This window comes from Enhydra lutris, unplaced genomic scaffold, assembly GCF_002288905.1.
Source record: "Enhydra lutris kenyoni isolate GAN:26980312 unplaced genomic scaffold, ASM228890v2 scaffoldscaffold10, whole genome shotgun sequence".
Classification (NCBI taxonomy): Eukaryota; Metazoa; Chordata; class Mammalia; order Carnivora; family Mustelidae; genus Enhydra; species Enhydra lutris.
Window position 1 is genome coordinate 7075987 of NW_019154094.1, and position 7128 is coordinate 7083114.

Sequence of the window (7128 nt, forward strand, 5' to 3'; positions counted from 1 at the left end):
CTTTCTTCTACTTGCAGGTCTTTTGTCCTCCTTCCTGAGGACTCGTTCCGAACACTGTCCTAGATTTTGGTCTGAAAATGTGGTGCCCATGATGTGCAGAGAGCGTTTTCCTGACTCTTGGCAGGGGTACTAAGTGCAATCCTGGGGGTGGAAGGGACGTTGACTGGATGGGGACTTGGGACGCCAGACCCAAAGTTAATAGCTTGAACTATTCGATCAGTGAGTATTAACTCATGAAACATGTCGCGACCATCTGCCTGTTTGGAGCGTCTCTGCAGATCAGGGACTGTAGGTGACCCGCCCAAGGCATGAGTAGAGACCAAACTCTTCTCTGCCTTCCTGGATCCCGGCAGTCTCCCGCGCTGGGGACCCCTCCACTGGAGGCTATACCCTCCTCCAGGCCGCGGGTCTCGAGTGCTCTGGGATGCCACGTGGAGCCCGACGTTGCCACAGGGCTGCAGCCACGGCTTCCTCGGATCCCCGCCCCTCGCCCGCCACGACCGCGTCCCTTAACCCCTTGAAGGGACTAGCGGAAGCTCAACCCTCCTCCCACGATTCAGTACAGTTCTCCCAGCGCTGAGCAACTCCGACGCCAATCGGTCCCAGCTGGCCAATGGACAGACACCGCCAAATGGACGTCACAGAAAACGACACCAGGTTAGGGGAAAACTATTGGCACAATGGGAGGCTCCGCCCCCGACGGCGGACTCATTGTCTGAGGGGAGGGTTCTGTGGCTTCCAGGATGGCCGGAAGAGATAATCCCGGAGGCTCTCTACGGTCCCGCCGGCAGAGGCAACAGCGGCAACGCTCTGCAGCGTCATGTGTGAAGGATGCAGACGTCCCAGGACCGAGGAGGGGTTTAGGGCTGGATCCCAGAACGCTCCAAGGGGCGCGGCTCCTCCTAGGAACTAACGGGAAACTCCTCGCTGAGGCATCCGGCCCACTTCGACGGTACCTATGACATCATCATCAACCAATCAAACGGCACATTCTTTGGCCCCGTGACTTCTTCGCTTCCGGGAGGTGGGGCTCCTGTGGGCTCCACCTCCCGAGCGCCCGCCCTGTCTACCTACGGAGAGCCGGCGGATGGGCTCCAGAATCTAGGAAACCCCTTAAGGTCGGAGCTCCGCGCCGGGTGTGCAGTCTGGGTTCCACTGGGCGTGAGGGTGGAGCATCCGCTCGGTCGCTGATGGCGGAACTCGGTTGGATGGGGGCCCAGACCTCGCAGGGGCTGGAGGAGCGAGGCCGAGGATGAGGTTTTGGTTGCACGTTCGCCCTCCAGGTCCACAATCTAGCGAGTACAGGGCACAGAACTTCACACTAACAAAGGAGGGAGGCAGGCGAAACGCTAGGGGGAGGGGTGCTAGGGTCCCAGAGGAGGTGCCTCCGCCAATTTAGCGATCTGGGACGGCTTCCCGCTAGAGAGAATGCTTGAGCAGAGCCCGAATAACCGAGAGGAAGTCCGCAGCTGCGAGGGAAGGAGGAGCGCTCATCCTAGGTCTTGGAGGCTAAGTGGTCAAATGTGCAGAGGTGTAAAGGAACCGCCTGCCGAAACAGATCAAACTCTGCTGTCTTCACCAGGGCTAGCAGTGGCTTCAGCGGATCCTCCCGTGGAGAGCAAGACCTAGACTTTTTTTTTTTTTTTAAGATATTATTTATTTATTTGACACAGAGAGAGAGATCACAAGTAGAGAGGCAGGCAGAGAGAGAGAGGGAGAAACAGGCTCCCTGCTGAGCAGAGAGCCCGATGTGGGGCTCCATCCCAGGACCCCGAGATCATGACCTGAGCCGAAGGCAGAGGCTTAACCCACTGAGGGTTAACCCAGGCGCCCCAAGACCTACACTTCTTAATACCCCTGACACGTGACTTCAGTGGCTATCCTTGTCGCTTCCTGCTGTTCCTCCCTCCGCTGCAGTCCTCTCTCTGGCTGCTGTACCCATGGAGGCCTCCCGCTCCCCATGTGCACTCACCTCTATCCCCCCACCCCTCTGTGGCAGCTTCTACTGCGTCCTGTAAAGACAGAAACCAACTATTTCTGAGTTTCTCCCTTCAACTCCAGACCTGCCCCTACCTCCTAGCAACATAGCAAGATCCCTGCGGTTCATCCTCTGTCTCTTTTCAATTCTAAGCTAGAGTCCACCTGGGGCTCAGAAACCTGGGTTTGAGGCTGCTGTGGGATAGATGGAGAGCAGCCCAGAAGACCAGAGGGCAAAGGCTTTGCAGAAACTGCTCTCTAGGACATGTTGGCCTCTCGCATCCTGGCTTTTCCTTCTACCCTGTGTTTGCCCTCTCCTTCCCCCTCAGTCAGGTACCTTGCTGGAAGAGAAAGCCAGAAGACTTGGCCAACCCATCCAGCTAATTATCCAGTAGTTCTTTGAACTCATTGAGATCTCCAATCCATCATTTCTCACCTCCCCTGTTCCTTACCTTTACCATTAGCTTTATAGAATCCCGCGTTATAACAACTCATCTGCCCTGCTTTTCTTAGACAAACATGAGCTAAAATCTAACCCCACTTAAAATAGACTAACTGTGGGACGCCTGGGTGGCTCAGTGGGTTAAGCTGCTGCCTTTGGCTCAGGTCATGATCCCAGGGCCCTGGGATCGAGTCCCACATCCGGCTCCTTGCTCGGCAGGGATCCTGCCTCTCTCTGCTTCTGCCTGCCTCTCTGCCTGCTTGTGTGCTTTCTCTCTCTCTTTCTGACAAATAAATAAAATCTTTAAAAAAAATAAATAAACTGTGTATTCCTCACCTCTGGAGCAGCAGAACATTACAAGAGAAGAACATTTATTTATTTGACAGACGGAGATCACAAGTAGGCAGAGAGGCAGGCAGAGAGAGAGGAGGAAGCAGGCTCCCTGCTGAGCAGAGAGCCCGACGTGAGGCTAGATCCCAGAACCCTGAGATCATGACCCGAACCGAAGGCAGAGGCTTAACCCACTGAGCCACCCAGGTGCCCTGAGAAGAACATTTTACATTCATGACTACAAATCTCAATGTTATATCGGAGGGCATAGCCAGTGCTGTTAAGGCAGGAAAAGTAATAAAAAGGTATGAGGATTAGAGGATTAGAAAGGAAAAAGTAAAACTTATGCACAGGCAATAGGGCTGTGTGTGTGAGAAATTTGAAAGAACCTATAGATAAGTTATTAGAGTAAGCTTAGAAAAGTTCTTGAGGGGCGCCTGGGTGGCTCAGTGGGTTAAAACCTCTGCCTTCGGCTCAGGTCATGATGCCAGGGTCCTGGGATCGAGCCCCACATCAGGCTCTCTGCTCAGTGGGGAGCCTGCTTCCCCCTCTCTCTCTCTGCCTGCCTCTCAGCCTACTTGTGATCTCTGTCTGTCAAATAAATAAATAAAATCTTTAAAAAAAAAAAAAAGAAAGAAAAGTTCTTGAACACAAGATCAATATATAAAAATCAGTTGCAGGGCACCTGGCTGGCTCAGTTGGTGGAGCGTGAAACTCTTGGTCTTGGGGTTGTGAGTTTGAGCCCCACACTGAGTGTAGAGATTACCTAAAAATAAAATCTTTAGGGCACCTGGGTGGCTCAGTGGGTTGAGACTCTGCTTTGGGCTCAGGTCATGATCCCAGGGTCCTGGGATTGAGCCCCACATCGGGCTCTCTGCTCAGCAGGGAGCCTGCTTCCCCCCCCCCCTCTGCCTGCCTCTCTCCCTACTTGTGATCTCTCTCTCTCTCTCAAATAAATAAATAAATAATCTTTTAAAAAATCTTTAATATAAATAAAAATGAAAATCAGTTGTAATTTCTATATATCAGCAACAGAAAATAAAAATTTTAAAAATATGCCATTTACAAGAGCATCAAGTAACAAAATGCCAGGAATAAAGCTAATGAAAGTTATGCAATGACTTTTTTACACACTCACACACATTACTGAAAGAAATAAAGACATAAATGGAGTGAAGAGCTGTGTTCAAAGATTGGAAGATTCTATATTGTAAAGATGCCATTTCTTCTAAAATTGACATTGACATATGGATTTAATGCAACTCCAATAAAATCCGGTAAGTGTGTGTGTGTGTGTGTGTGTGTGTGTGTGTGTGTGTGTAGACTGATAAACTAGGTTCTAAGATGAGGGCCAGGAATACCCAAGACAGTCTTGAAAACCAAAGGAGGACACCTTCCTCTACTGGAAATCTACAGAAAGCAAGACTATGGTCCCAGAGCAGGAACAGACTGCTAGAACATAATTCAGAAGACGGGCCTAAAGATTTGTGGAGACTTGAATTTTGACGAGGGTGGCTCTTAAGAGTCAACATGAAGGAAAAAAAATGGGTCTTTCAAAAAATGGCGCCGGCTCAGTTGGATATCCATGTAGAAGAAGTTAAATGAGAACCCTACTTCATACTACCACATACTCAATTCCAGATAGATTTGACAGTTAAATATGAAAGGAAAGAGAACACAGCTTTTAGAAGACAACACAGAAGAGCTTCTTCATACTTTAAGCAAAGATTTATTAACAAGATACAAAATGCACTAACCAGAAAGAAATTCCTGGAAAAACTTACAACTCTTACAACTAAGACCATCTTTTCACCAAAAGACAACATTGAGGATGGGAGCAGATATTGCAAGATAGACAACCCAAGGACTCCTATGCCACAGACATACCACAAATCAACGAAAGAGAGACAACCCAGCCAATGAACGGGCAAGAGATTTGAACGGGTTCACAAATGATCCAAATAGCCAGTAAACTAGTGAAAAGGTGCTCAATCTCTTTAGCCATCAGGGAAATGCAAGTTTAAAAGCAAATACTATGATGGAGTACTGGAATGACTTAAAAAAAAAAAAAAAAAGAAAAGGTTGACAATACCGTTTTGGGAATGAGACAGAGGAGCTGGAAATCAGCATGACTGGAGGGGGGCATACATTGGTACAGCTACTTTGCAAAACTATTTGGAGTGTGGGCTTTTGAGCCTGCAGTTCCACTCATGAGAATACACCCCCAATATAATGCACATGTGCAAAAGACAACCGGGGTAACAATGTTCCTGACGGCACTATTCGTAATAGGTAAGAACTGGAAACTAAGAGATCATCAGCAGTGAGTAACGGAGGATACATCCCACACAACTTTGGGGGTGAACACACTGCAACCACATACTAGGACACAGACAAATCTCAGAAACTTAATGGTGAATGAAGAAGCCAACTAAGAGTTTATACTGTATGGCTTCATTTATGTCAAGTTCAAATACAGGCGAAACTTACCTGTAATTCCCTCCAGGGAGGACGCGTGTGTCAGTGAGGGAGAGGGGGCACACACCAGTGGGCTTTGGGGACTGGTGATATTCTATTTCTTGACTCGGGTGGTGGTTGTACTAGCATTCTCTCTTAATTCATTCAGCTGTACTCTCTGTATACTGCACTTTTCGTGATTACGTTATTTTTCCATAAAAACAAGAAAAAAAGGAGCGCCTGGGTGGCTCAGTGGGTTAAAGCCTCTGCTTTCGGCTCAGGTCATGATCTCAGGGTCCTGGGATCAAGCCCCAAATAGGGCTCTCTGCTCAGCAGTGAGACTGCTTCCCCATCTCTCTCTGCCTGCCTCTCTGCCTACTTGTGATCTCTGTCAAATAAATAAATAAAATCTTAAAAAAAAAAAAAAGAGAGAAAGAGAAAAAAAGGTTTTCACCTGTTTGGAGTGTCTGTACCTTTCGGGGACCGAGCAGGCATGTGATTTCACCCAACGCCTTATCCTGGAGTTGCCTGATGCATGGGTAGCCTGTGGTCCATGGGGTTCATCCCACAGGCAAGGTGCCAGCACCTCTGTGTACCCACTTCTACCCGAGAGCTCAGCCCAAACCCCCATCCCTCAGTGCCCCTCACAATCTCCTTTGAGTTTTTCTTCTCGGCCCCATCCACCAAATACTCCCATTTGAGTGGCTTAGTTGTCTCTCTCTGCCCTCTGGCCTCACCACATCCCATGTTTACCATCCTTCCAAGCAGCCAAAGAAAGCGCAACTCGATTCTTGGAGAAACTTCCCTCGCTGAGGAATTCTGTGGCTAACCATCATTTCCCCTTATGGTTGTAATTTTGTGTCTGGAGAGCACCATCAAGGTGTGTGCTGAGGGGGTCGCAGAGCTCTGGATCCTCTCCGAGCACGTTTGCTGCCAGAGGCTGGTATTTAACACTGTCAACGGGGGCTCTTGTGTCACACACACACACACACACACACACACACACACACACACACACACCAGGATCCCCCCACCCCCCACCCCAGGGTTATACTTTGCTCATAACAGCTGGCAGTACGGGGACAGAGGGTGCAGCACAGCCCTGCCCTTCCAAAGTCAGTGTGTGCATCACGATAGGGGACAGAGCAAAGCATGGCTGCTGTCGCACGTTCCTGCATCGGTTTCCTGGGACACCTGTGCTTTTCACGGAATTACACTTTCTCGGAAGGAGCACCATCATTCTCTGCTTTCAGCTCTCCAGTGATTGGAAGGCCATGGACTCTGGATGTGAAAGGCAAGGCAGAAGGCCCCCAAGAGTGAAGAGGAGTAAACAGGTTGTGCCCCACAGTTCCACTGGGGGGCACTGTCAGCCCCTCTTCTGGTCCAGCAGGGGAGCTTAGGTGCTTAACCGACAGTCAAGAGTTAAGGTCGGACATCCCCCATCAGCCTCCTGAGCTTTACTTCCGTTGAGTTCACTGTCACATGTTCCTTCCTCAGATTCCCAAGGACCTGTGTCCAGGGGACCCCACCCCTTGCCCTGGTCTTTTTGGTGCTTCTTGCTGGATTACAGTCCTGTTGGGAAAATAGTGGAACAGCCCTTGGCCTTCAGCATTCCAGCGAGGAAGGAAAAGTGACCGGAAGTCACAGTATCAATAATTCAGGATATTTGGGAGTGTCGGATGAGGGTCGTCCTGGGTGAAAAACGGAGGGAACTAATGAAAACCACTTCTGACTGGTGTCTGCCTGAGGATTCCTGACCCTCCCCCATTTGTGGCCAGAGCCTTCGTTAACTTGGGAGCCCACAAGGAAAATGAAGCTTTCGCCAGATGGTCCCCAACTGTCTGCCAACAGTAATGCCAACTCAACCCCACGCCTGCTGAGGTAACTCTTTTTGGCCCCACTGTTAGGATGGAACCTCTGAA